Genomic DNA, 27760 nt, shown 5'->3' with positions numbered 1-27760 from the left:
TCTAGACTACAGGCAACACTATCTCTAATTTGCTTCTGAGGCCAGATACTGACCATGCATACACGAGGGAAGAAAGGATAAAGGGTTTTGACAGTTACCCTTATTTCTAGAAAAATGAAATCATCCTGTTTTTGTAAGTGGGCTGAACACAGGACAATTGAAATAAGATATTCTGGATGAACAAATGAGTATAAAAGGACTGCAGCCTTTAATGGCACCATTAAAAGAATAAAATATTCTAAAGCAGTAAAAGCTTAAATAATATATGAAATCCACAGCATCAAATATGTAAATATATAAAACTCTATTTAGTACTCACCACAAGCTAATTTAGTACAATTTGCCATAAAGCTGATAACTGAGTTCAGAAATAATTTATGAAAGACCTGAGTGAGAACTGCAAACCATGTATATGGCCAAAAAGCTGAACAAACTGCCTAAGATACTAGATGTAACTGGCAGATCATAAAAAGATCCCATGTAAAATGAGATAAGATGAGATAATCTCTGACACATTCAAAGGAGTGTTAAGAGAATGCAACAGTTATGCTTTCCACACCTTCACAAAGGACATGAAATGCTGAAAGGTGTTTCTAATCACACATTCATTCTCTCACTTCAAATACTCAATATAATGTGCAGATGTTAGAAATTTCTTGTGCATTGTAAAGGAAAAATAAGTGCTCATGTTACTAGGAAAAATCTCAGAGGGATAATTTAAGTATAGTGTCCCAAAGGCTGCAAAGATAGAAGAGCAGTATAGAAATTCCAGATGTCATGCAGAGAAGAACGCTGGAAAGAAGTCTGAATTCAGGGTATTTTGTGAAACATGGAGGAGATAGTATCATATAAGTGACCTGGGAACGATATAGATCAATTCACAAAACTGAAGCTGAACACAAGGTAAAAAAGACCAGGTAGAAAGTTGCAAAAAACATCAGTCATATGAGGAAATAAAAAGGGGAAAATCATCCACTGTGTGATAATCTGAATCAAAAGCAATCAGGAAATTCAAGCACTTACCAATCAGTGAAGTGCAGTTTAACAGAGCAAAAGAACTTCTGGCAGGTAAATGCTTTAGACTTCTCTACAAGAACTTAGTAACTTCACATCAAGTACTTCCACCCTTCTACAATGACTGGCATCATTCTTCAGCACAAATAAAGTATGATTCTTTGTAGGTCAGAATGGCAGAATGTGAATCTGAATGATTTATAATGCTGAAACAAAGAACACTGGTCACCAGTGGAAATACTGTTCAAGAAATCATGGTTTGTTACAATAAAAGTGAATTTAGATGGGATTGATCAGATTTGAATATAAGCTTTCCAAGTTGGATGTTTATTGTTAGTGACTTACTCGTGGTGTCTACAGATTACAAAGAACAACATGCTTCTCCAGAGGATGATTCTTTCACCTATTTTAGACGCCGATGTCAGAGCAGAGTAATCATTCTGTGATGATGCCAGCTCCTCTCCATTGACTCACTCGAAAGAAATTGTGTGATGATTGTGAACTAAAAAGAATGACTTTTAGATGCTGAAGTTAGTGAGATGAATCTTACATTAGATTAGAAATTAAAACAGTATGAGTTTTGCCCTTCTCCTTCTGCACACAGAATTAGTAAATGAATTATCTAGATAATCAGTAATTGAAAATGACTGAATCTTCAAGAAAGATCTCTGGGGGGAAAAAATAGTGCTGTTTTTCTTAAAACATTCAAAATGAAGATTTTCTTTTCCCCTTATTTATTCTCAAAACTTTCTTCCTTTTCTTTCTTACATTTTTTAAGATCACATCTGTCTCAAAACCTTACGATTCTTTGCATGCATCATTCATTAATCTAAAGTAACTGTTTCATAATTAACTTCCGGTGAGCATACAGTCTTGTATAGTTGTGCTGTAGGTCTGAGTTTGTTTGCTATCATTTTATTCAAAGCCTTGTTTTATGCTGAGCGCAGGGTTTTTGTTTTGTTTTGTTATGTTTTGTTTTGTAGCTTAATGTGATAGGGCTACTGTTAAAACTTCTTACGAAACAAAGAATCAAGCCAGAAATGCCTAGGGAGAGGAACAACAGCCAGAAGTTGAGACAAAGGCAGAACATGAGAAATAATCTCAGTTGGCAGGTCCAGCCAGCCACGGTAGAATGATAGTGTAGAAATTTGTTGAGAGAGATTTTCAGGATATTGCTGTCCTCACAGAAAACAGTACATATTATGGAGTTCAAAGCACAGCCCTCTGTGTTACTGCTGTTCTCAAATGCCTATGCATGGCAGCAATAGTTTGCCTTCGTGTTGTTTATACTTCTGTCTAAACAGTAACCATCAATCTTTATATGCTTAAAGTCTGCTGGGATGGGAGGATTGTGCTTTTAAACATACTTGCTTTAAATTCTCTCAGTATTTTCCAAATGTTTAGTAAATGTAACATTCTTGCTAGAGACATAAAATGCCACAATTGATTTGACATAAGCTTAGGAGAGCAAGATAATGCTCTTCAGAATGTTTTCAGGGAAAAAAAAAAAAAAAAAAAAAAAAAAAAAATCATTTGTCCAAAGGAAGTTTGTGTATTGAAAAGCAGACCAAAATTAACAAGGAGTAACAGACAGCTGATTTACAACAGTGGATGTTCTGTTTGTCCTGAATTCCAGGAAACTTTCACTAAATGGCACTAAACGGCACATGAATTTAAATCAATTTGCAAAGGTATACATGCTTTTCCTATGCATTAGGCTCAATTCCCAAAGGCAGTTCTGGGGGCTAAATTCATGAAAGAAATGGAAGCTGGATACATAAATACCTTTGAGGACCTCTTCAGACTTGTCTTATTATATCTCATGAAAACTGTGAGGTTATAACTGTACTAGAAAATTAAACTATGCCAGGCAATGTTCTCAGGTACTGAAACATAATCATTTACACTATTAATTTTTTAACTTAATCTGAGGCATGATTTTGTCCTGTGCCAAATAATTCTTGGCTGTGATTTGTGAGTTTACATGGAAGTAGTATCCCTCCCAAGATGTAGTTGGGATATAGGTACTCTATTCAGTAACGTAAAAGAGATTAAAGAGATCATTAGTGAGGAAAAAAGTCTCTTTCAAGCCAGGATTCTGCCCACAGTGACAGAAAGAATACGCCTGCACATGTTTCATAGAGGTAACTTGAATGGCTGTGGGAGAGTGGAAAAAACAGAGCCAAAGTCTCAGGGCTGCCTTCTAAATAAAAGAGCAATTCCCTAAAGAATGGAAGATTCTCAGCATTTCTAAACAGGGCTGAGAGGAAGACTGTCTGAGAAAAATCATGTGCACATCATAGTAATCTTTTCTGGCAAGGTAAAAATTCATAGAAAGTATGATGCCCAAAGTCATGATTTAATTTGAAACTGTTAGCTTTGGAATACTTGGGCAATAACAATAAAAGTATATGTGCATTTCAGGAGGGTACTGAAACATGACACAGTGTTTTGGTAATGACAGAGTAGAGTAAAATACAACACAATAGTGCATGTCAACATCTGTCTTGACCAGAATTCATTACACTGCTGAATCTAATCACTTACAGTCTATTCTGTTTGTAGATATTACTATATTCAATACAAACCTTTCTGCAAAGTAATCTATAATAAAAAAATGCAGGCTATGCTGGTTTTTTTTCATGTTCTTTTTTTAACTCCAACAGATTTCCTGAAAACCAGTTGTTATTTACCCTGGTGAATACATGCATTCTATGATTTCTCTACATGATTTTTGTAGGATTTTTTTGATTTTTTTTGTAATTGTTTATATCATTTGCTGCAGGATATTTTTGTGATATATGTAATTGCTTTTACTGATACCATTTACTAATACTGTTTTGTTGTTGTTGTTTTGTTTTTTAATAATACTATACATACTATGATCACATGGCATGTTTTTGTTCAAGTTGACAATTTTGAAGTATTTTATAGAAAGCAAAAGTTCATGGATTTTATATTAAAGTAATTTCAGTTTACAAGTGCATCCTTACTGCAGATAGAAATTTCTAGAGCAATGAAAGTGGCATTACACCATTCCTGGTTTTAAAATATTTTTATTATTTTTATTATTTTTATAAATTTTTATTCTTTATACATATATATAATTGTAATGCAGACATTAAAGACATGATCCCATTTAAATTAATAACAGAGTTTTCATTGATTTTAGATCATTGTATTGGGAAAGATTACATTGTAATATTCCATCAGCAAGCATCATTTCCCAATAAAGCATTTTATCATAGTAATGATACAATAATCTCCACTTTAGTTCTTTCTAAATGTAATTATCTAAGGTATAATTGATCACACAAAAATGATCATCCCGATCATTCATCAGTGTTAATATTGAAACATTTTTACTTTTATTCAAACTATGGAAAATACAGTTATCCAATTTACATGGAGATTGTACTTTATAAATGTCTTTTAAATCTCTTTAAATATATATAGCTAAGGTAAAAACATTCTGATTTTTTTTTTTTTGTTCAGGAAAAGTTTCTCAAGTTTGAGATCTATGTCAGAAATATGTCAAGAATCTATAAATTCTGCTTTAAGAAAATATTTGACTGTAAATTTTTCTAGAGTTCTAAATATTGTTACAAAATCTCATAGTAACTGTATGTTTTATTCTCAATTGCTTAACGAAATTTTGCTTTAAATTATTGATTGATTTCTATTTTCTGTTTTTGTTTCCTGAAAAATAATCTTTTAACAGAATCGCAGGATCATAGAATGATTTAGGTTGGAAGGGACCTTTATGATCACCTAGTTTCAACCCTTGCTATAGGCAGGGACATGTCTCTCTAGACCAGGTTGCTCACAGCCCTATCCAGCCTCGCCTTGAATTCTTACAGGGAGGAGGCATCCACAGCCTCACTGGACAACCTGTTCCAGTGTCTCACCACCCCCACAGTAAAGATTTTCTTCCTGATATCTAGTCTAAATCTATTCTCTTTCAGTTTAAAGTCATTTCTCCTCATCCTGTCACTAAATGCTTTTATAAAAATTTCTTCCCCAGCTTTCCTGTAGCCCCCCTTCAGGTACTGGAAGATGGCTATCAAATCTCCCTAGATCCTTCTCTTCTCCTGGCTGAAGAGTTCCAGCTGTCTCAGTCTGTCCTTATAGCAGAGGTTCTTGAGAACTCTGATAATCTTTGTAGCCCTCCTTTGGACTCAGTCCAACAGCCTCATATTCTTCTTGTGTTACGAGCCCCATAACTGGATGTAGTACTCCAGATGGGGTCTCACAAGAGCTGAGTAGAGGGTCAAGTACAAAGCAGAAGGGCAATTTTCAATTTTTTTTTTTCCCTCGATTCAAATAAACTTGCCTACTACAAGTAGTAACACCCTTTTAGCTGTTAGCTTGATAACTCTCCAATACTAATACATTTTTTGAAAGTGTACCAAATCCTTTTTCATTAATGGTCTTTAAATGAGACATTTTGTACCTCTTCTCATTCTTTAATTTACCTTCCAAACAGAGATTCACCAGCCATATTTTTTATTCATGAAGGCTGCTAATAGTAAGATTTTGAAGTAAATATCTCTCTTTCCTTAACTGTTCACGATAATGGAATGAAGATCATTTCATAGATTGTATAGGACACTACAATGGTCAGAGACTTCTATGCTACAGTCCATGTCCAGGCAGTTAGTCAAACCTAATTACATGATCAACGGACATGTAAAATTACCTTATACTGAAAACTGTGTTGACAGGATGACAGTTCTTCATGCTGTGAACCATTTGTATTCTTAATGGACTGTGGTCACTTTTTCATTTATATCTAAAACTAAAGTTTATTTCTGAGGAAAGGAATTTATTATTTTGTGATTACTGGCTTTCCAAACTGTTTTCTCAAGGTGTTGTTGTAGGAAATTCTTAGCCATTCTACTGCTAAGATGCTGTTTACTGTCTGCTTATCAGATTTTCCATTGTTTTTTATCTGTTGAGAAGAAAAAGAAACAAAAAAAGGATATCAATCTAAAATAATATTTTTTAAAAAAAAGTTTCTTTTGTGTCCAACTGCTTTTCTCCAGGTTCCTGGAAATGTCATTTAACTTTCTCTGTTTAATGTGGCGACTACCCAGGAGCTTGGTTATCCTGGCAACCTTGGCAGGCATTCTTGACAGCTTGTCAAGCCTGAGGCTACAGCATGTTGTCTTTCCTCTCAATAATTAATAATTAATTAAAGCCATGATTTTTTAATGATGGACTGATTTAAATGTACTGGTTTTGAGGGGTTTGTATTTTTTGTAAAACATTCATTTTTTGAAACCAAGAAAGACAGCAAGAGGAACAAAAATGCTTTCAAACAAGTCAAACAAAATCAATGGAGAAATAAAGGCCCACCTTACACATACATTCTTCTACATATATGAGGAGGCATTTGCACACAAGGATTCTAGTCCCTGCTGGCCAAATAAAAGTGATTAAACAACTTTTTGCAAGACCAGAAAATCAAACACAGCCTAAAGCACCCCATTTAAGGATTTTCCTTGCATACAAAGAACAAAGGTTTTTTTGTTTGTTTGTTTGTTTGTTACTTAATCAGTTATTGCATTCAGAATAAATGTAGGGAATTTTTCAAACACAGGAAGGAGGCATAGGAGGAGCCTAAAAGGAGCGAATGCTCTTGTTAACTGATGCAACTCCAGCATTCTACATATATATTTCATTTCATTTATATTATGTGCTGCATATTACATATTATACACTATATGCTACGTTTTACATGGTATACAATACACTGTAAATTAAATACAGGGGTCACTATATGGAATAGAAATGTTTTTATAGTACATATACTATACATACCACATGTTAGCAGTGGTAGCATGTGTTTTATCACTTTTAGCATATAGTGTAAATATACAGTGCGTACTCCTTGTTGCAGAAGCCAAAGTTCAGCAGAGTCTCTAGGTATTAGTGGACTAGTGGCAGACATCCAGAATTCTCCTTTGGAGTGCAATCACCAGCCTTAAATTGCACATTTACACTCTACATCCAGTGTCTAAGAAAGACCTATCAAAACTCAGCCCAAATAAACCCAGCTGAAAAATATTGGGAATAGCTCTGGTTAAAGTTCCTTCCTCTGTAGATATTATGTGCTTTGTTACAAAAACTTGTCACCCACTCTCTTTCCTCTCTTAAGGATTCAGAAACTGATCCTAGAAAGGGATACCTGCAAGTTTCACCAAGTTATAATATTAATATTATTCCCGAGAATAGTTCATCCACAGTGAAACAGAGCTTTTCCCGGGGTGATATTGTTCACTTGCATATAGGTGGAAAATATCAGACAAAGAGAAATGATTTCACACTATTCACAACAGCAGCGTGGCAGCTCCATACTCAGCTGCAGTCCTTGTTATACTAAACCTCCCTCAGTGAAACTATATTTAGTCTAGTGATGCAATTCTTCTTCTATTCCTGGAGGAAAAAAGACTTCACTGTTAATATATTTATTAATATTTAGATGCTTCTACCTTTATGTTTCTATTTAACACTTGTTAAGTCTTCTCTGCATAAATAACATTAATAAATAACCCTATAAATAGTATTATCTTTTCATTTACTTTTAAAACCAACAGAAAAGGTGATCCTATCACAGATAGATGCATTTCCACAAAGGTATAACCTGTAACTTGAAATGGACCAGTCAACCATGAGAAAATCTTCCAACTGAAACATTCAACACAGGAGTAGTGTTGAATGTTGAAGCCTTTTAGGTTATCTTTGGTTCTTCTCTTAGGTGTCAAGTGTCACTAGATGATGATAGCAAAAAAACTGTGATCTCTTGGTTCTTTAGAGAAATATCCTACAAAGAAAGGAAAATATATATGCATTGAAAATACATTTATCTTCATGTTTTACTCAGTCTCTAAGTTCATGTGGTGAAGCTGAATTTATTTTGTACTCAAAGACTCAGTTGCAGAATATAATTTCTGAGGCTAATTGTTGGACCAGTCTGGCATGTTTGTGAGTTTTCTGTAATTATGATTGGCATACATGGAAATAAAGTTCAAAATTTATCACTACTCCTTTATTTTTTCCTTAGTGAAAATGGAATGAGATTGTCTCTAATATCTTTGTCAGTCACTGCTTCGGAAATTCGGGATACAACTGTGAGAATTAAAGAGATCTAATTTTCTAATGAAAAAGGATGAGAATAGCATTTCTGGTTGACTAGTTTATTTCTGCCCAAAGTCCGTAGTAACTGTACTAGTGTTGTCCTGTTCTGCTGCTTTTATCAATCTGTTCTCAAATACTTCCAGTGATGGGGATTGGACAGTGACTCTAGATGATCTGGCTGACTGCGTGACTGCTCCAACAAGTAGGAGAGATTTCTGTTCCTGAGTGTAACCTAAAGCTGCCTTTCACATCATTCCTTAAATCGATATCTCTGTGGTGTCCAAAAGTAGATCAAAATATCTCAGAGACACTACTTTCCTACACCTCTAGCAAGAACATCCTAAAAAGTTGTGTTATAAATTACATCCTCTGTGCTAGTACAATTCAGTAGTAGTGTGCAAGTCCGCAGAACATGGATTGCACAACTCTGTATAAAGAATGACCTTATAATAACACTACACATTATGCTCCATGATCCATTTCAGTGCAAAGTACTACTACTAATAACAATAATAGTAATACATTCTGAATTTTTGACCTAAATGTAAATAGTGACTGGCCGGTTAATTAATTGAACAGTAATCCACATGGAAATGTATTTCAGTAGAGACTGAGAAACACTGTCCCTTTCCAAGTGATCATATTTAGTTAAGAGGATTGACAATAGTCTACAATTCACTCTAAAGGTTCTTTGGACAGGGCCTGTGTTACTTAATCGAATAGTTCTTTTTCTGATTTTATGTTGATAAAGGCCCTTGAAACTCATCTTTCTTAACCATATTATAATAAAAAGTGTGTCCTAGGGATTTTTTTTTTTTTAAAAAGGACCTAATTCATTACTTGCAATTAGATTATGCGGTTAAAACTTGTCTTCATACCCATAAACAAGCAGAGGTAGATAATAGGAAAATGAGGATCCAAATAATGCTTTGCTCTGACTACTCCTAGGCCCATCACAGATACCATCAGCCTACTAAAAAGCCCATCTCTACAGAGTACAAGGACAGTATGGCAGGAGGTGTGAATGTAATGTAAGGACTCAGTGGAAGGGGCACCCTGTCTGAGCTTCTCTCAGAGATTTCTCAGGAAATCATCAGCCCCATTGTCCAGCGGTGAAATATTGCAAGATGAATGAATGTTAGAGCATCTCCTGAACTGAAGGGAGTCACTGACTAGATTTATCGGACACATTATGGGGTGCAGGGGAAGAGCATTTGGGGACTACATAGGACTTAATTTGATATGTTTACATGAGAAACCAAGGACAGAGATCAGGACAGCAACAATCATGGGGAAAAAAAGGGATGGAGGAAACAAAAAAAGATTTTTCACACAACAAATAAAAATTGTTTCTTATTATATGTCTGCACATGATCAGTGCAGTCTGTTCTATCCCCTTATTAAAATTCATTTCTGAATCTATTTGGTGTATGAATTATGTGGTTCCGAGTGACAGAAACTAGAGTCAAATGAGGGGTCACGTGGGCCCATGAGATCATGCTGCAGCAAAAAGATTGAAAGTAGGTGTACAGGGGACTATGTGACTGCCATTGTGGAGCGATGACCCTTGCCAGCAACTTAACACTCCCTCTCTCCTCTCTCCAAGGATGAGGCTGAAATGGAAGGATGTTGAGAGAACATATGGTCTGAGGTAATAAGAATCTGATAGGAAATGCAAAACAGCAAAAGAAATTAATTCACTACTTCCTATCAAAAGGCAGATGTTTAGGCACATTCAGAAGAGCAGCATCTCAGCTCACCTAATGGTTACTTGGGAAGTCGTAGAATCATTGAATCGCTCAGGTTGGAAAAGGCCATAAAGATCATCGAGTCCAACAATGACCTAACCATACTGCCCTAACTCTAACAACACTCCATTAAATCATGTCCCTGAGCACCACAGACAAACAGTTTTTAAACACATCCAGGGATGGTGACTCAATCATCTCCCTGGGGAGCCTATTCCAGTGCTTAACAACCCCTTTCTTTAAAGAAGTGTTTCCTGATATCCAACCTAAACTTACCCTTGCACAACATGAGTCCATTTCCCCTCCTCCTGTCACCTGTCATCAGTGAGAAGAGAACCTCTTATCTCGCTGTAAGCATCTGTCAGATATTGGAAGAGAGCAGTAAGGTCTCCCCTCAGCCTTTTTCCCCAGATTAACAGTCCCAGTTCCTTCAGTCTCTCCTCGAAGGGTATATTCTCCAAGCCCTTCACAAGCCTTGTTGCCTTTCTTTGGACCTGTTCCAGTACCACAATATCCTTTCTGTATTGAGATGCCCAAAACTGAGCACAATACTCGAGGTGAGGCCTCACCAATGCTAACTACAGGGGCAGGATTACTTCCCTAGTCCTGCTCACCACACCATTCCTGACACAAGCCAGGATGCCATTGGCCTTCTTGGCCACCTGGGAACAATGCTGGCTCATATTCAGCCAACTGTCCAACAGTACACCAAGGTCCCTTTCCATCAGGCAGCTTTCCAGCCACTCCTCCCCAAGTCTGTAGAGTTGCCTGGGGTTGTTGTAACCAAAATGCAGGACCCAACACTTGATCCTACTGAAACTCACACAGTTAACCTTGGCCCAATGATCCAGGCTATCCAGGTCCCTCTGTAGTGCCCTTCTCCCCACTGGCAGATCAACACTCCCTCCCAGCTTGGTGTCATCTGCAAACTTACTAAGGATGCACTCCATCCCCTCATCAAGATCGCTATTAAAGATGTTAAATAGAAGTGGACCCAGTACCGAGCCCTGGGGGGCACCACTTGTGACCAGCCACCAACTGGATTTAACTCCATTGACCACCATGCTTTGGGCCCAGCCATCCAGCCAGTGTTTCACCCAGCAGAGCGTATGCTGTAAACCATCTAAACCATGGGCAGCCAGGCTCTCCATAAGAATGCTGTGGGGGACAGTGTCAAAGGCCTTACTGAAGCCCAGGTAGACCACACTGACAGCCTTCATCCACTAAGTGGGTCACCTTGTCATAGAATCAGGTTTTTCAAACAGGATCTACCATTAATAAACCCACGCTGAGTGAGCCTGATCACCTGGTTGACCTTTAACTGGTCCATGATGGCTCCCGAGATTATCCATTCCATAACCTTCCCAGGCACCATGGAATTATAGAATCATAGAATCATCAAGGTTGGAAAAGGCCTCTAAGATCATCCACTTGTCCAGTTGTCCACCTATCACCAATATTTCCCACTAAACCATGTCCCTCTGTACAACATCTAAATGTTTCTTGAACATCTCCAGGGATGGTGACTTCACTACCTCCCTGGACAGCCTCATTCCAGCATGTGACCACTCTCTTGGAGAAGTATTTCCTAACATCCAACCTGAATCTCTCCTGGCACAACTTGACACAACTTCCTTCTACTCCTATGACTAGCTACATGGGAGAAGAAGCTCACTCCCACCTCACCATAACCTCCCTCCTAGTAGTTGTAGAGAGCAATGTCAACCCTGAGACTCCTCTTCTCCAGACTAAGAAATCTCTGCTCTCTCTTATGATTCTCATAAGACTTGTGTTCCAGACCCTTTACCAGCTACATCACTCTTCTCTGAACACTCTCCAGGGACTTGATGTCTTTCTTGTAGTGAGACTCCCTAAACTGAACACAGTACTTGAGGTGTGCCCTCACTGGGGTTAAGTACATAGAGATAATCACTTCCCTGCTGGCAGCACTATTTCTGATACAAGCCAGGATACCATTGGCGTTCTTGTCCACCTGGGCACTGAGCCTTGACCAAAGTCATGATTCATAATCAGAAATTTCCACCCTTTCTCCATCTTTTCTTGAGCTTCTTGTTTCTGAATATGTTGTAATTTAGTAGGGAATAATCTACTGGTCAGTTTAGGTCAGCTGTCCTGCTTGTGTCCTCTGTCACTCTTTAATCCACCTCTAGACTAACAGCTTTTTGTGGGGGAGAGGAAAGAAAGCCTAGATGCTGTGCAGTCATGGTTCAGCAACAGGCAAAACACTGTGCTTTATCAAAACTGTTTTAGCCACCAATGGAAAGTGCCATAGGAGCTGCTATGCAGAAAGTAAACTCTTTTCCAGACAGAGCAAATACAGCTAGGGATGATCAAGCTAGATTAACTGTTCAGTAGATGAAGTGGGCTGTAAGTAAGGGGAGTCTTCAAGGGAAGAGACCCGTTGAGGGGCTGGCTACCAGAAGGGCCAGAAGAAGTCCTAGCCACCTAGCTTAACATCTACAGTTCTGCAGGGCAAGGCCTGTGTGTTTGCCATTCTCAAAGATGAATGCTTGCAGTGAACTTTGCACGTGAGTGTGAATATATTTTTATGTTCTCCATAGCTGCCTTCTGCTCAGCTGAAAAAGGGAGCAGAATGAGGATGTTGGTGCTGTCCACATTCAGCTGTGTGCTGAATGTGCCTGACTGTTGATCTGTACTACTAGCTATGTATGTATATATACGTATCTATGTTGCATATGTGTGTTTGTACCTACCAGTATTATGTTCTACGTCTCACTACTGGTGGGATTCATGGACATAAATTATAGTAGGATCACAATTCCTGGGCTGCTGAATCCATGCCTAACAGTTTGTTTCTTTCTATTTGATAGAAACTTGAAGAAAGGCCTTTGAAGTTTTCATGGTCATAGAGATTTTCACAGAAGTAATTTCTGTCAGTTTTTCCAAGGACATTATTCAGTGGAAAAGCACGTGTACAGACAAGAGACAACACCTCCAGAGGATAAGATATGTACATATCCTTGTTAATCAAAATCAAGAACTTTTCCTCATTTGTTATAATATAAAGAACACATCAAGGAGGAGTTAAAAGCTCTGTAACAGCTCGTGAATATTACATTTCTGAGTAAGAGCAGAAAATACATCCTAGATGTATAACAAGCAATAGTCAAATCATACAGATGTATTCCTGGATATATTTTTGAAACAGTTTTCTTAGTAATAGACACAAAAATGTTGTATTATGTATTATTGATAAGGTTATCAATTTTCTAATCAGGCTTTTGTTTTTTGAGCTCAAATCTTTTGTTTAAAACAACATACAATATGGAACCCTATGCATATCCCTGCTGATACTCCATCACTTTTCCCACCTTCTTAACAGATAGAGTAGTTCCCTGTTGACTTAAATAGACAAGGAAGCAGTTTCTAAAAAAGCATAAGAGGGCAAAAGGAGTTTAAAAGTTCGAGTAGGAAAAGAGAAGATAAAAACGTGAAAAGTATTGTCCCTATTCCAAAAGCATCCCTTATATATCCACACTGAACTTATTCCAACTAAGCCTTCCATACTTTTTTTGATCCTCCTCCTGACTTTGCCTCCCTTAAAGCATGTAGAAACTTCAGGGTTTCCCATGTTGGCTACCATGCTAAAAACAAAACAAACCGGAAAACAAAACACAAAACAAAACACAAAACACTTCACCAGTTAACAGGGTTGTAGTTACAATGTCCAAATAAAATAAAGCAAAAGCCTCAGTAAGAGGGGAGCAAGATTGACTTTTTAATAAAAGCAGTCATAAGACTAACAATGACAACGGTGAGACAACACTTGGCAGATCAATTAGTACATCAGTAAGAACAAACTAGTAGGTGTAATATTAATAAAAAGGCACAAGGGGATCCAGAGATCTCTGTGTCATGCCATCAATTCTCTGGATTGTACTGGATATTGATCATAAATAAATAATTGTTCAATCCCACTCTTGATTAAAATGTTAGTAAAAGTACAGAGTTGCAGGAGCAGAATCAAAAATCACACCAGAGCTCTGAAAAATCTATAAAAAGGGTCAAAGCATATTTCCGTCTTGTTCAGTCCTTCCAGATTAATACCACAGTTTTGACATATGGATTTTCAGAAGCATAACTTGTCCAGAAAATGATATTGTAAATTTAATCTGCAAGTGATAATACATTCTTGTGGTGCATTTATATCATACTGTAAATACATTTGGTTTCACTTCCTATTATTATAAGAGCAAACATTTATATCAAATTTCATGTAAATTCAATTCATATATAAATTACATAAATAAAAATTTACAGGAAGTAATTTTATTTTATTTTATTTTACTTTATTTTATTTTATTTTGTGAAAGCTGTTTTTTTTTTTTTTTTTTTTTTTCCAGTCCTAAATACTGAAGTACTATTTATTTTTTCTCTCTCAAGGTTTTTTCCTACAATCTAAATTTCTATGGCCATTCTTTCAATGAGCAAATGGGAAACTGATTTCAAAGACTTTACATGAAACTGGATGCTTTACACTGAAACTGGATGACTGTTATTTGAGGTGGTAACACCCAGCTGAGAGGTGGCAATAAGTAACTGGTGGACAGTGACGTGATATAGCCCTTTCTGCAGTAACACTGCAATAGGGGCTAACATTGCTGTCTTTCAGCAAGGTTTATTAACTCTGCTTTGGAGAAGTACCAGCAGGGTTAAAGTTTTGGATCAGAACTAGCCTGCACCTGCTTGCTGGATGTATGATTCACATTGTGTACCATTTTTTACTGCACTGCTTAAATGACTACCATAAAAGCTAGTTGTTGTTATAATTTATTTTAACTTCCTATATTACTTGTTAAACTTATCCTATCATACAGAGAATAATATAAATTTGTTACAACTTCTACCATAGCAATAATAAATATATAAATAAATAAAGTAAACCCTTTAAAAATGAATTCATGTAAAGATATTTTCATTTTTTAATTAAATAATATATTGTTATGTAAATTGAATTATATATTAATTTATTTATCTCAGGATTAATATTAATTGAATAAGGTGATCATCACCAAAGTATCTGGACACTAATTTAAAAAGGAAATCCCTCTCCTTCACCCCCACTCGTCCTCCCCCTCCCACCCCCCCCAAAAAAGTATGGATTCACAGAGCACACAATGTATAAACTAATACCAAACCTTTTTGTGATTGTGTGCGTGTGGGGAACACAATTTTTTTTCTCTTCATTGGTCAAAAATAAAAGGCACTTTTTGTGTTGATTTCATAAATAAATGTATACAAAGTATATATATATATAAAGTATATATATATATATTAAGAAGAACTGGTAACAACAGAATCAATAAAACTCTAAAACTCAGTGAAATTATTTTATATTCCAAGAAAAAAAAAATTGTTAATATGAGGTTTTGTTTATTGTCATCTATAGAGTGGCTCCTCTAAAGCTTCTCAAGAATTAAATGTTTCACCAAATAATGTGGTCAACTAACAGATGTCATAAAATGAAATATCATCATTTCCTCATTTTAATTAAAAATATTTTCTCTGTATCCCATCAGGCTGAAAGAAAAGATGTTGCATAGCAGCGTCTCCTTGAACTTGTTTTTATACTCTTCCCTGTTAACATCATGTTAACTGTACACGTTAACATCACAGCTACAGCACACATCTCCACGATTTTAACCTCTTGTCTTTGATTTCAATACTCCTCAGCTGTCCCTAATAAAAACCCAAAAATATGGTCTGTAGATTAGGAGATCAGGAATGGTTATTGTGCTCTCAGCCTTGTGCTGTTTTGTTAAATGAGCTGATAGTCTGTATTTCTGATGCAGTCACTTATTTTTCTCCTTTGCCAGATGTGATGATTGAGACTTGAGATCTGCCAAACTGCCATAAGTGAACAGCAAAGATGTGACTGCAGCTTGCTGGTTTTGAGTTAGAAAGATTTTGGTTGTGAGCACAGGGAAGAAAGGAAACTGTTACAAGCAATGCTCATTCTTAATGAGTTTTCAAAAATTAAACGCTAAATCACATGGGAAAAAAAAAAGAATTGAAAAATAAGAGAACACATAGTTAAAACAAAGAAGTTAAAAGACTGTTTATGAAGCCCCTCAAAGGCAGCAGGCTGGGTGTGGGTAAAAGGTAGGCAGGGTACATCCAGGACAGCTGATCTAAACCAACAAAGGGGATACTTCATAGAATAGCATTTAACATCACATTCAGCAATAAAAGCAGGAGAAACAAAACGAGCAGGGAGAGGGGGGAGGAATATTTTGATGAAAATGTCTTTCCTCCCAAACCACTGCTATGCATATTGAGGTGCTCCTTGAGAGACATGGAATATTTCTTGTTGATGGGAAGCAGAGAATAATTGCTTTCTCTTTCTTTGTTTCCTCACAACCATTGCTTCTCTTTCTCTTCCTTTATCCTTCAATGAAATTATACTTATATCAATGTGAGTTTTTTTTTGCATCAAAATTTCTCCCCACATCTTCCCTAGAGGAGATGAAGTAAGAGTGCAATTTAGTTGGTCACTGATGTGAAATCAGTACTTAAATAAATTAAAATAAAAGTTAAAAAAATCCACCAACTTTACTGTTACCACTACACATTTAGAACACATTTAGCAGCAATCTTTAAAATCAAGGTATGCTAAAAGCAATCACAAATGACTGACAAATTTACATATAGGACAGCACCTTCTCCATTTGTTTACAGCCTTTCTCATCTACAATATCCATTTTAAATTTAAAATAAATAATAGTTATGAACATGTTCTTCTTATCATACAATGCATTTTTGACACTATAAGATATTAAACCGGGCATTACTTTGACTAGAAAACAAATGAATTGCGCTTTTGTAACATGTATGATCTGTATCAGGCTTTATTTCTTGAGCAAGATATGGAATTTACCCCTTCAAAATATATGATTAATATATCCTGAAGACACTGCACCTTGTAGAATAATTATCATATGAATATACTAAATGTTCACTTCCAAATCTTTTTTTTTTTTTATTTATTATTTGTTTGTTCATTTGAAGAAGTGATGTGAATTATTGAGTAGAAGAAATTATAAATAAATGACATCAAATAAATAAATAATGACATCAAATGGGTAAAATTGTAGTCATTTCTCCCTGGGAAAGTTCTTTGCTACCTTTCCATAAATTTTATTCTCATGCATATGATGTTTTAAAAAATCTGTAAAGCAGAAGGTAGAAATGGTGTTATGGTAAAACATATATACAACAAAAAATACAATTAATTCTATGTCATGGTTGATCAAATGCATTAATTAACAAAACCAACCTTCCAAACTGAGATAATATTTTGCATATCAGTGTAGAAGACATGAGACAAAATCCCTTATTCTAATTTTTCTGAATTATATTCAAATCATTCAGCAGGAAAAATAATCTAAAGTGTAAAGAAATATAATATCTTTAATAATTAATGAAAAAAAAAAAAAAAAGATTACCTTTAAATTTAATTCACATAAAAAAGAAAAAAGAACTGGACAAGTTCTTTGAAATCTTGGTGGCATGTAATGCCTTGGGATACAAGAGACTTCAAGGATCATCAAGTTCTAAGCCCCCTGCTACAGGCAAGGTTCCTAGATGCTTCATCAAATACTAGATCAGATTGAAATGAGGGCCCATCCAGCTTGGCCTTGAATACTTCCAGGAATGGTGCTTCTACAACCTCTCCGAGCAGTCTGTTCCAGGACCTCACCACACCCAGTATAAAACTACCCGCTGACTTCTAATCTCCCGTATTACAGTTTAAAACCATTCCACCTTGTTCTATCACTCTCTGCCCTGTAAAAAATTGATTTCCCTCTTGTTTGTAATCTCCCTTTAAATATTGAAAGTCTATAATCATGTCTCCCTGCAGTCTTCACAGAGTCACAGAATCACAGAATCACAGAATGGCCTCGGTTGGAAGGGACCTCAAGGATCATGAATCTCCAAAACCCCCTGACACATGCATGGCCACCAACCTCCACTTTCAATACTAGACCAGGATGCCCAGGGCCCCATCCAATCTGGCCTTGAACACCTCCAGGGACGGGGCATGCACAATCTCTCCGGGAAGCCTGTTCCAGCACCTCACTACTCTCTCTGTAAATAATTTCCCCCTGACATCCAACCTAAATCTTCCCTCTCTCAACTTCAAAACATTTCCCCTTGTCCTGCTGTTATCTACCCTTTCAAAGAGTTGACTCCCTTCCGGTATGTAGGCTCCCTTTAGGTACGAAAGGCTGCAATGAGGTCACCCCACAGCTTTCTCTTCTCCAGGCTGAACAAGTCCAGCTCCATCAGCCTGTCTTCATAGGGGAGGTGCTCCAGTCCCCTGATCATCTTTCTGGCTCTCCTCTGCACCCTCACCAACAGCTCCCTGTCTTTCTTGTACTGGGGGCTCCAGACCTGGACACAGTACTCCAGATGGGGCCTCACAAGAGCAGAGTACAGGGGGGACAATCACCTTCCTGTCTCTGCTGGCCATCCCTGTTCTGATGGAGACCAGGATACCATTTGCTTTCTGAGCTGCAGGAGCACACTGCTGGCTCATGTTAAGTTTTCCATCCATCAGGATCCGCAGGTCCTTCTCTGCAGGGCTGCTCTCAAGGACCGCTCCTTCCAGTCTGTATGGATGCCTGGGATTCCTCCGGCCCGAGTGCAAAACCTTCCACTTTGCTGTGTTGAACCTCATCAGGCTCACCTGAGCCCACCTTTCAAGCCTGTTGAGGTCCCTCTGAATGGCATCCCTTCCTTCCACCATGTCAACCGCACCACTCAGCTTGGTGTCATCAGCAAAGTTGATGAGGGTGCACTCAATTCCATCATCGATGTCATTGATAAAAATGTTAAAGAGCTCCAGTCCCAAGACAGTCCCTCGAGGGATACCGCTTATGACCAGCCTTCACCTGGACATAAAACCATTCATCACATCCCTTTGGCTCTGACCAACCACCCAATTCCTAATGCACTGAACAGTCCATCCATCAGATCCATACCTCTCCAACTTAGAGATAAGGATGTGGTGAGGGACCATGTCAAAGGCCTTGCTCAAGTCCAGGTAAATGACATCGGTTGCCTTTCCCTTGTCCACCATTGCCGTCACTCCATCATAGAAGGCCACCAGATTTCTGGTGCTTGGGGAAACATGACCTTCCCCTGATGAAGTCGTGCTGGCTGTCTCAGATCACATTCTTCATGTGATCAAGCATGTCGTCCAGGAGGATCTGTTCCACGATCTTCCCAGGCACAGAGGTGAGACTCACCAGCCTGTAGTTCCCCACGTTTTCCTTGCTCTCTTTCTTGTAAATGGGAGCGACATGACACTTCCTCCAGTTATCTGGGACCTCACCTGACAGCCACGACTTTTCAAATATGATGGACAGTGGCTTGGTAGCCACCTCAGCCAGCTCCTTCAGAATCTTGGGATGCATGCCATCCGGCCCATAGACTTGTACTCATTCAGTCTCATGAGGCGGTCTCAGACTTTCTCTGCCCTTACAGTGGGGGTGGATTTACTGCCCCGATCCGCACCTAGAGGTTTAGGGATTCAGGGCTCAGGGATGTGAGAAATACTGGAATCCTGGCCACCATGGGAGACCAAGGCAAAGAACTCATTCAGTACCTCAGCCTTCTCTTCGTCCGTTGAAGCCAGTTCTCCTTTTACATTTACCAAAGGAGGTACACTCGCTTTGGCTGTCTTTTCTGGACAATGTATCTGTAGAATGTCTTCCTATTGTTTTTCACATCCCTTGCCAAGTTCAGTTCTGCCAGCACCTTGGCTTTCCTGATCGCACGTCTGCAAGTCCGGACGGCATCCCTGTATTCTTCCCAGGTGACATGCCCTTGTTTCCAGAGCTTGTACACACCTTTCTTTACCCTCTGTGTGCCCAGCAGGACCTTGCTGAGCCATGCCGGTTTCCTACCTCCTCTGCTTTCTTATTCAGAGGGATGGAGAGCTCTTGTGCTCTCAGAAAGGCATCCTTGAAGAGTAGCCAGCTCTCCTTAACGTCTTTGTTTTTAAAGACAGCATCCCAGGGGATCTCGGCCAACAATTCCTTAAACAGCTTAAAAATCGCTCTTCCAAAGTTCAGGGTTCTGATGCCACTCTTTGCCAGGCCCACATCCCTCAAGATCATGAACTCGACCAGGGCGTGGTCACTGCAGCCCAGGCTGCCTCCAACCTTAACACCTTTGATGATCTCTGCATTGGTGAGCAGCAGGTCCAGCAACGCTTCACCTCTGGTCAGTCTGTCCAATACCTGGACCAGAAAGTTATCATCAATGGAGCCATTGACCACAATCCTCTGGTTGTGGCCTTCCAATCATTTCCTTATAGAATCATAGAAACATAGAATCACAAGGATGGAAACGACCTATAAGATCATCTAGTCCAACCATCTTCTCATTACCATTGCTACCACAAGCTACTAAACCATATCTCACAGCTCCTCATCCAGGCGCCCCTTGAACACTGCCAGGAACAGTGACTCCACCACCTCCCTTAGCAGGCCATTCCAGTGCCTGACCACTCTCTGAGAGAAAAAGTTTTTCCTCATGTCCACCCTAAAGCTCCTCTGGTACAACTTGCAGCTATTTCCCCAGGTCCTGTTCATTGCCTGAGAGAAGAGGCCAAACCCCTCTTCACCACAATCTCCCTTCAGGAAGTTGTAGAGTGCAATGAGATCTCCCCTGAGCCTTCTCTTATCCAGACTAAACAATCCCAGCTCCCTCAGACGCTCCTCATAAGATTTGTGCTCCGGACTCCTCATCAGTTTCATTGCCCTTCTCTGGACAAGTTGCAGGGCCTTAATGTCTTTCTTGTAGTGAGGAGCCCAAAACTGAACACAGTACTCGAGGTATGGCCTCACCAGAGCTGAGTAGAGGGGGATGATTTCTAATGCAATCATCTACATATCTACCTAATAGTTCATTCTTCAAATTCATGTCACCAAAACATGCATATATAAAAATCAAATAGCCTTCCCATTCCAATCACCTGGTTGGGTCTTTGCTAATTTATAAAAGTGTCTTATCTTTAAGGACATCTTTTGCCTTTTGATGCATTTTATGAGAATACCTTTTACATTATCTTGGTAATCAGCTTTCAGATCATGATCTAGAAAGACAAGTTATCCAGAAAAAAAAGAAAAGAACAAGCAAACAAATAAACAAATCAAAATAACAACAACAACAACAACAAAAAGAAACGTAAAGATATGAAAAACAAACAAACAAGCAAAGTTAATTTGAGAGCTTTATAATTGTCATGGTTTTATGTTTTTCGGTTTTCAGTATTCCACATCATAACATCATGTAGTACACTGGGAATTAGTGTTAATGCTCCAATTCCAGGTACCTATTCCCCTATACATTTATGGAAGTCATGGGATCTGGCCCTTCTGGGTGGGCGGTCTCTCTCTTACTGCCTTGCAGTGGGTGCTGGAGGGTGCTTTCCTAGTCGTTCCAAGTTTTTCAGGTTTCAGGTTTTTCTCTCTCTCCTATCTTATTTGATTAGTCTCAATTTCAATTACATTATATATATTAATATAATATATTAATATTATATTATATTGTGTTATCTTGCATTCCAATATCATAATTAGTAAAATAAGTTTTCCTCCATAGATCATTGCCACTGTTTTTTTTTTTTTTTTTTTTTTTTTCTTCCTTGAGCCCAGCTCCCGTCTCCCCATCCCTTTCCCTTTCCCATTTTGTGGGGCTGGGAAGGGGGCCCAGGGTCCTACTGCCCCCCTGTCAAGGGCATAGACTGATCTGGTTAACTCCATGACAATCATAGTTTTGTTTCTTAAAAAGTTATTTTAACATAGGTATCTAGTATTGTTCCAGAGGACCTTTGGTATCCTATCTAATGTGCAGCTGACGCACAGGGACTTTAGTCTTCTATATATGCTCTGTTAACTCTGGCAGCTTCTATGACATATTATGTCCATGACAGCTTTGGATAATCAAATAGTATCTATATATTTAGATAATTAAATTGCTCTGTGTTTGTTCTCTTGACCTGAATCTCACTTTAAATCTTCAAGTTTTGAGAAAAATGCTGAACATCAAGACCAAACTGACAAGTAACTTTACAACACGTACATGGATAATTTGTATATTTCTCTTATAATATAGGTATTCCACCTCTCTGAGCTAAAGGAGGCATATGTCTTTAAGTATGATACTTCAAGTCTTACATATGATAAATATGTGGGGAAAAAAAAAATTGTCTATCAATTTTGTTTTCCATTATGAACATATTTGGAAGAGATCTAAAAGTTGTGTGCAAGTACAAGAAATGTGACACCACAAATACATTCTATTTGTTCTCCTAAGCAAAACAAACAGTTACCCATTTCATCCCCACATTCACTGTACAGTTTCAGCCTATTAATAACAACGAAGACTAACAGAAGTCTAGCCTTGCATATATATATATACAAATATACATACATACATACATACATACATACATATATATATATATATTTCTGCTAAGTAATATGTTCTACTTATATCCTGAGAGTCCTGGTGGTGAAGTCTATCCAACTGCTGGAATTCAGTGTTTTTTGTTTTGTTTTGTTTTGTTTTTCTCATAGTTGCAATATGGCAACATGTTTTTAATAAATCTCTTTGGAAATCAATATTTTATCTGATAGCCAGTAAAGATACAATAATAAATAAAGAGGTTGTCCTCCACTAGGTACACTCAGCTTACATTGCCAGAGAGGATGTAAATTGTCAGTAGGTGGCAAAAAACACAAGACGTCTACACAGTATTATAGTAAGTCCTAGGAGGCAAATTATCATTCTGGGCTGCTGAACAATATGGGGAGAAATGCATGAAAAAGTTCCTAAAGGGCAACGTAAACTCAGATTCTACTATTTGAAATGTTCCTTATACTGTATTTGCAACCACCTAGGGAGGTAAAATTTCAATTTATTAGGAACTGGGGAAATCTTTAAAATAGCCTATAAGGAAAGGATCAGTTCCATCTAAAACAAATAAAACTCAAACCTAAAATAAAGTTTATGGGAAGGTTTTAAACTAAAGACTGGGGAAAATCCAACAGGTGCACAAGGGTGAAGTAATAAAATCTCTTCAGTATCACAAAAGCTGACAGAATAGAAGTCAATAACATTCAAGAAGGTAATAGATAGAAGCAATCTCTATAAATAAGATTCAGCTGTACAGAGAACATCAAAACAGGCTAACAGAACAGGGCCAAATGGATAAGTGGTTTAATATAAATTACAGAAATGCAAAGAATTAAATGACCAAGCTGAATTTTAAATAAAATTATTGGAATAGTAGACACTGAGTAACTTGATGGAAGGCTGATAATCGCTGCAGCACTGTCATTCAAATTCTAGCATATAAATTGCATTACAAGTGACAGAATAAGTTGTGTGTGTGAATATGAATTCACATGTTAAAAGAAAGCTTGGACTGAAATATGCTAAGTAAATTAGGAACACCACATTCCTTTGTATTGAAATACTGAGCCCAAATAGAATAATGTAGCAGTTGGACTATACTGGCAACACCTGGGAACTAATATATATAAAGTACTGGAGGGGGGGAGAAGGGCAGGGAGCATTTTTTGCAGATATGGGTAATAAGCGCTAAATCTATTAAATTTCATTATGAAAGAAAAATAACATTTGGACTTGATATATCAGGTCAATTGCTATACGCAGAATTCCAGAAAGCTTTTTGGAATGACTCTTGAAAAAGTCCCTGCTACATTTCACAGCAGCAAAGAGAATTTGTACATTTGGATTAATAAAGACATAAAAGGAACAACAAAGGTCTTTCACCTGTGGAATCCAAGTGTAGAAGAATCAACAAGGAAATTTCAGAATCACTTCTGCAATTTGCTGGTCAGTGTATTCAGAGGATAAATAATTCTGTGCTTAAAATGATGTGCAGTTACTGAGAGCTATAAAAATAAGTCGGTCTAAGAAGAGTTGCAGAAGGGTCTGACACTGTTAAGTGTCTGAGCAATAAAATAGCAGATGAAATTCAGTGTCAGCAGCTGAACAAGATCACACGAGAAAAAACAGCATAAACTGCATGTGTATAATTATTTGCTTTAATTTAACGATTACCACTTACATTAATTGCAGTCACTACAAATCATTAAAATGAAATAAATAAATAAATAAAAAGGAACAAACCAAACTTATCAGCTTGAAGATGAGCAGTGGCCAAAAAAAAAAAATACAATTAGAAAATCAGAATGCTGTGAATAACTAGGAAAGGAACAAAACAGAAATAATAATTACCTAACTGTATCACTCTAAGGTGCATTTACATTTTGTCTCCCAATTTTATTTATGACTCTCTTGACTCAAAAAGAGATAAGTTAGAACATATAAACAGAAAAAAATTGGGAGGGGGGAGGGGGGAAAAGATATCCAAGGCTTAGGCTGAAATCCAGACAGAAGTGCTAGTGTTTCACTATATGGACATGTACACCCAGATAGATATCCCAAGGACTAGAAGAGCTATCCAGACTCTTAATTCCAGGAACCAGAAGCCACACTACCATGGCGAAGATTTCTTGCTCTAGATACCAAAAATCATCATGCTCACAAAATCTCATCCTGCTAGGGAATTTCAATCAACTGTATATCTTCTAGAAAACAATACAGCACAACAATCTGTAAACAACCAAAGGAGAAGTGTAGTATCTGTTCTTATCAGTTTAATATCTGATACGTTCTCAATGAGAGGACTTTATATTAAACGGATTTTTGGGCACGGGTAAAAAAATTTTTTTTGCGGGGTGGTGGAGTTGCTCTTTATGTGAGAGAGCAGCTAGAATGTATTGAACTTCACTTGGGGAAGAGTGATGTAGCAGTGGAGAGTTTATGGGTGAGAATCAAGGGGCAGGCTGGTAAGGGTGACACTGCTATGGGTGTGTACTACAGGCCCCCTGCTCAGGATGAGGAGGCTGATGAGGCCTTCCATAAGCAACTGGATGTAGCGTCACGTTCCCAGGCACTGGTGTTTATGGGGGACTTCAATTATCCAGATATTTGCTGGACGACCAACATGGCCAGGCACGCACGGTCCAGACGGTTCTTGCAGTGTGTTGAAGACAACTTTCTGATGCAGGTGGTGGAGGAACCGACGCAGGGAGGGGTGTTACTGGACCTTATTCTCACCAACAGGGATGGACTTGTTAAGGAAGTAAAGGCTGGGGGCAGTTTGGGTTGTAGCGATCATGAGATGGTGGAGTTCAAGATCCTGACTGGAAGAAGCAAAGCAATAAGTAGGATTGCTACCCGGGACTTTAGGAGAGCCAACTTCGATCTCTTCTGGGACCTACTTGGACCTATCCCATGGGCTCGGCTGTTAGAAGGTAAGGGGGCCTCTGAGAGCTGGTCAGCATTTAAACAGCTCTTCTTCCAAGCTCAGGATCGGTGCGTCCCTGTGAGCAAGAAATCGGGAAAAGGTGGCAGGAGACCTGTGTGGATGAGCAAGGAGCTCATGCGCAAGCTCAAAGGAAAGAAGAAGGTCCATGAAATGTGGAAAAAGGGTCTGACCACCTGGGAAGAATATAGGAATGTAGTCAGGGCCTGCAGGGATGCAACGAGGAAGGCTAAAGCCCGTCTGGAATTGAATCTGGCTAAAGTGATAAAGGATAATAAAAAAGGCTTCTTCAAGTATGTTAACAGCAAAAGGAAAACTAGAGAGAATGTGGGCCCCTTACTAAGTGAGGGGGGGGTTCTGGTAATGGGGGATGCTGAGAAGGCAGAGATACTGAATGCCTTCTTTACTTTCGTCTTCAGTGAAAAGGCTCTCCCACAGGAATCCCACACCCTGGAGGTTAGTGAGAGGGTCTGGGGAATGGGAGACTTCCCTTTAGTCAGGAAAGAGGACGTGCGTGAGCACCAAAGCAGTACTAAGGTCCACAACCCCACTAGGACCTGATGGGGTGCATCCACGTGTGCTGAGGGAGCTGGCGGAGGTCATTGCCGAACCGCTCTCCATCATTTTTGAGAGGTCTTGGATTACAGGGGAGGTCCCTGAAGACTGGAGGATAGCCACTGTCACTCCGGTCTTCAAAAAGGGCAAGAAGGAAGACCCGGGTAATTATAGGCCTGTCAGCCTCACCTCTGTCCCTGGAAAGGTGATGGAACAGCTTGTGCTGGATACCATCTCCAGACAACTGGGAGAAAAGGAGGTTATAAGGAGTAGTCAGCATGGGTTCACCAAGGGGAGGTCGTGCTCGACCAACCAGGTGGCCTTCTATGATGCTGTCACATGCTGGGTGGATGGGGGAAGAGCAGTAGATGTAGTCTACCTTGATTTTAGAAAGGCATTTGATACTGTCTCCCACGACATTCTTATAACAAAGCTGAGGAAGTGTGGGATAGACGAGTGGACAGTGAGGTGGGTTGAGAACTGGCTGACTGGCAGAGCGCAGAGGGTCGTCGTTGGTGGTGCAGAGTCTGGCTGGAGACCTGTAACTGGTGGTGTCCCCCAGGGGTCTGTGCTGGGTCCGGTCTTGTTCAACATCTTCATCAATGACCTTGATGAGGGGATAGTGGCCACCCTCAGCAAGTTTGCTGATGATACGAAGCTGGGAGGATTGGCTGACATGCCTGAAGGCTGTGCTGCCATTCAGCGAGACCTGGACAGGCTGGAGAGCTGGGCAGTAAGAAACCGGATGAGGTTCAACAAAAGCAAGTGTAGGGTCTTACACCTAGGGAGGAATAATTGCATGCACCAATACAGGCTGGGGGATGAGCTGCTGGAGAGGAGCTCTGCAGAGAGGCACCTGGGCGTCCTGGTGGATAACAGGTTGGCCATGAGCCAGCAGTGTGCTCTCGTGGCCAAGAAGGCCAATGGCATTCTGGGGTGCATTAAGAAGAGCGTGTCCAGCAGGTGGAGGGAGGTGGTCCTCCCCCTCTACTCTGCTCTGGTAAGGCCTCATTTGGAGTACTGTGTCCAGTTCTGGGCTCCCCAGTACAAAAAAGGCAGGGATCTCTTGGAAAGAGTCCAGCAGAGGGCCACAAAGATGGTGAAAGGCCTGGAGTATCTCCCCTATGAAGAAAGGCTAAGTGAACTGGGTCTATTTAGCCTTGAGAAAAGACGACTGAGAGGGGACCTGATCCAGGTTTATAAATATCTGAGGTGTGGCGGCCATAGTGGTGAGGCCAGTCTCTTTTCAGTGGTACGTGGAGACAGGACGAGGGGAAACGGACATAAGCTGCAGCATAGGAAATTTTGCATGAATGTGCGTAAGAACTTCTTCACGGTGAGGGTGACGGAGCACTGGAACAGGCTGCCCAGGGAGGTTGTGGAGTCTCCTTCTCTGGAGATATTCAAGTCTCGCCTGGACGCCTACCTGTGCGACCTGGTGTAGGGAACCTGCTTTGGCAGGGGGGTTGGTCTCGATGATCTCTAGAGGTCCCTTCCAACCCCTACAATTCTGTGATTCTGTGATTCTGTGAAGTGTTACTGGACTTGTTTCTCTCCTGTGCAGAGAGACAAATGATGTTACAAATGGAGGCAATCACACCCTTCAGTGATCACACCCTGGTGAAGTTCATGTTCTTGAAGAAAGTAGACCTGGCAAAAAAGTCATGACCTTACATTTTAGAAGAGTAAACCTCCAGTTTTCTAAAGAACTAGTGGGTTAAATCCCTTGGGGAATTGCCCTTAGAGATAAAGGAACTGATTAGCTCTGACAGCTCTTAAAGGACAATTTTCTAAGTGAGGTGTACATGGTGAGACTGGAAAGCCTATATTTATGGTACTCTTAAAAAAAAAAAAAAAAAAAAAAAAAAGAGTTTGGGATTTAATTTTT

The 27760-nt window shown here is 39.0% G+C and overlaps 1 long non-coding RNA gene and 1 pseudogene across 1 annotated transcript in view; both read left to right on the top strand.

The window, feature by feature from the left end:
* Positions 1-15954, top strand: part of LOC146545757 (uncharacterized) — a 38263-nt gene extending 22309 nt beyond the window's left edge. The window contains exons 3-4 of the long non-coding RNA XR_014880975.1: positions 12755-12894; positions 14328-15954. This is a non-coding gene — a long non-coding RNA (uncharacterized LOC146545757). The remainder of the gene's footprint in view (positions 1-12754; positions 12895-14327) is intronic.
* Positions 15955-24570: 8616 nt separating this feature from the next.
* LOC116217799 (U2 spliceosomal RNA) lies at positions 24571-24747 on the top strand (annotated as a pseudogene).
* Positions 24748-27760: the final 3013 nt, after the last annotated feature.

The sequence above is a fragment of the Meleagris gallopavo genome, chromosome 1, assembly GCF_905368555.1.
Source record: "Meleagris gallopavo chromosome 1, MGAL_WU_HG_1.1, whole genome shotgun sequence".
NCBI classification, from domain to species: domain Eukaryota; kingdom Metazoa; phylum Chordata; class Aves; order Galliformes; family Phasianidae; genus Meleagris; species Meleagris gallopavo.
Note: the sequence above shows the minus strand (reverse complement) of the source record. Positions and strands in the feature narration are given on the sequence as shown.